Source organism: Echinops telfairi, unplaced genomic scaffold (assembly GCF_000313985.2).
Source record: "Echinops telfairi isolate 266 unplaced genomic scaffold, ASM31398v2 ScPeMD7_7409;HRSCAF=8447, whole genome shotgun sequence".
Taxonomy (NCBI): domain Eukaryota; kingdom Metazoa; phylum Chordata; class Mammalia; order Afrosoricida; family Tenrecidae; genus Echinops; species Echinops telfairi.
In genome coordinates, this window is record NW_022111309.1 from 17,213,412 (window position 1) to 17,215,409 (window position 1,998).

The following is a 1,998-nucleotide window of genomic DNA, read 5'->3' on the forward strand; positions in this document are numbered from 1 at the left end:
TGCATAAGTAAATGTGAAGAAGGCTGATGGTGCCCGGCTATCAAAAGATAAAGCATCTGGGCTCTTAAGGGCTTGAAGGTAAACAAGCAGTTATCTAGCTGAGAAGCAACAAAGCACACGTGGAAGAAGCACACCAGCCTGTGTGATCACGAGAGGTTGATAAGATCAGGTATCAGGCATCAAAGTCCCAGAAAAGAAAATAATATCACTGTGAATGAGGGGGAGTGTGGAGTGGAGACCCAAAGCCCATCTGTAGGCAAGTGGACATCCCCTTACAGGAGGGACACAGGAAGGAGATGAGCCAGTCAGTGTGCAGTATAGCACCGAGGAAACATACAGCTTTCCTCTAGTTCTTTAATTCTTCCTCTCTCCCACTCTCATGACCCCAATTCTACCTTAAAAATATGGCTAGACCAGAGCATGTGCATGGGTACAGACAAGAGCTAGAAACACAGGGAATCCTGGACAGATAACCCCTCGGGACCAACAATGAGAGTAGCTACCCCAGGAGGGTAAGGGGAAAGGTAGGGGGGAGAAAGGGGAAACCAATCACAATGCTCTATCTTTAACCCCTTCCCCCAGGGGGATGGAGAATAGAAAAGTGGGTAAAGGGAGACATTGGTCAGTGTGAGACATGAAAAAATAATAATTGATAAATTATCAAGGGTTCATGAGGGAGGGAAAAATGAGGAGCCGATACCAAGGGTTTAAGTAGAAATAAAATGTTTTGAAAATGATGATGGCAACATATGTACAAATGGGCTTAACCCAATGGATGGATGTATGGATTGTGATAAAGCTGTATGAGCCCCCAATAAAATTAAAGACAAAAATAATCCTAATCTGAATTTGACCACCTGTCCAGGTGATGACTGTGTACATCACAGTTTGAGAGGCCTGATGGACAGTAAGTGCTCAGCTGTTAACCAAAAGGTTGAGGTTCAAACCCACTCATGTGTGCGTCAGGATAAAGACCTGGGGGTCTGTCTTCATGAAGATGGCAGCCGAGGCAAGTTAGGGGCAGTGCTCATGTCATTGGGGGAGTCTCTGTGGGTCAGAATCGCCTGGACAGCGCATCACCAGAACCCCCGGAGAGCGTCTGCCTACGACCCTTCACTTCCTCCCCGCTCTGTGGATTGCTGGGGGTGGGAGTGCGGTGGATCAAGAACTGCTTCTGCCCACCAGCCTCCTCCTCTAGGGCAGCAAGGCAGGGTGACTGGTTGATGGGGAGCGAGTATCATTTGTCTTGACTCTGGGGTTGGTGCTGTCTTTCGTAAGACATTGACCCCCTTGGACCTTAGTTACTTCATCTGTAAGATGGGGTGATGATGGGGTTTTTTTTGCTTGTTTGTTTTTATGACGGTGTCTTCCAGGAACCAGGAGAGACCCCATCAATGTCAGGCCCTGGGCTCCACCAGGAGAGAGAACGTTCCTGTGCACCCCCAGAACTTTGGAGTTCATGGTGCTGCCCTCGTAGGAGAGGACTATAGACTTTCCCAGCACCCTGGACAGCCAGGAGGCCCCTTTGAGGCAGCAGTGTAGTACTTCTTACTCAGAGCCCTTCTCCTGCCTGTACTCTGCCACCCCCACCCCCCAACACACACACACCCCGAGAGTCACGTTCACCCGCTCAGTGCTGGCCAGAGCAACAGGGTCACCATTGTGAGAGAGGACATGCTGCCTTCATTGGCACAGAAACCCATGCCAGCCTGCTGAATGCATGGAGGGAGGGGGCAAGGGAGACACATTTTCTGGACTGTGGTGAGTGCCAATTCTAGATGTGAGGTCCCCTCTGCGACAGAACAGGAAACAGACTCAGAAGGTTGGGAAGACCTGCCAAAGTCACCCAGCTGAGAGGGGTGGAATCTGGGCCACTTGTAAGGTGACCAGATTTTAACATTGGTAAAGCAGTACAAAAGCGGGACACCCCCACACGGAACAACATATCAGCCTGTGTGATCAAGAGGTGTCGAACGGATCACTGAAGACAAATGGGTG